Consider the following 732-nt stretch of genomic DNA (forward strand, 5'->3'; position numbering starts at 1 on the left):
CAAAATCTAATCGCACGTTCACGGTGCCACTCTTGACCGCTTCGTTCTATCGAGAGTAATCGATGATCACGAACGGACCATTACGTAAAAAAGTTGTAAAGGTGAGACTCGGCTCGAGATATTCGTATCCGTAGTAGTTCTTGTAGAAACGCGCGTACAAATCATACAGAATCGCGCATCTGTTTTTATGAAAATCTAGATTCAAATCATCGTACGAATAACATTCCGTATTCAGATAGAGTTTCGCATTCGTAAATTTGCAATAGTCGAATCGACTTATATCCTCGGACATGACATTTTTTCGACCTGTTTGCATAGCGAAAATGACTTAGCGCGGCTTCTCGAGCTGAGTAGTCGTCTTGATGGCCCACGAATGCTGGTTGTGCTCTGCAAGAGCAGAAACTCGTACAGATCCTACAAGCGAAAAGACATGCTCAGATATCGTCTGCTCTCCAAAGCGCGCAGCATCGACAGCTTTATCTCGCTCAATAACACGTGCAGTATTCGCCACTGTACTTTGAATAATTCGAGCATCGGCTCTGTCGGCGGATCTCCTATCAGACAATTGTTGTCGTTGCGCGTTCGTATTAAAATCAATTCATGGGGAACGTTAATCACCATACGTTTGTAATCTTCGCAAAATCCCAGCACTACGTAGAGCAGTACACAGAAATTAAAGTATTCGCTTGCAATAATCTGCGCATCCCAGCCGGCATTCCGCAGAATCACGCT

This window comes from Trachymyrmex septentrionalis, unplaced genomic scaffold, assembly GCF_001594115.1.
Source record: "Trachymyrmex septentrionalis isolate Tsep2-gDNA-1 unplaced genomic scaffold, Tsep1.0 scaffold91, whole genome shotgun sequence".
Lineage (NCBI taxonomy): Eukaryota > Metazoa > Arthropoda > Insecta > Hymenoptera > Formicidae > Trachymyrmex > Trachymyrmex septentrionalis.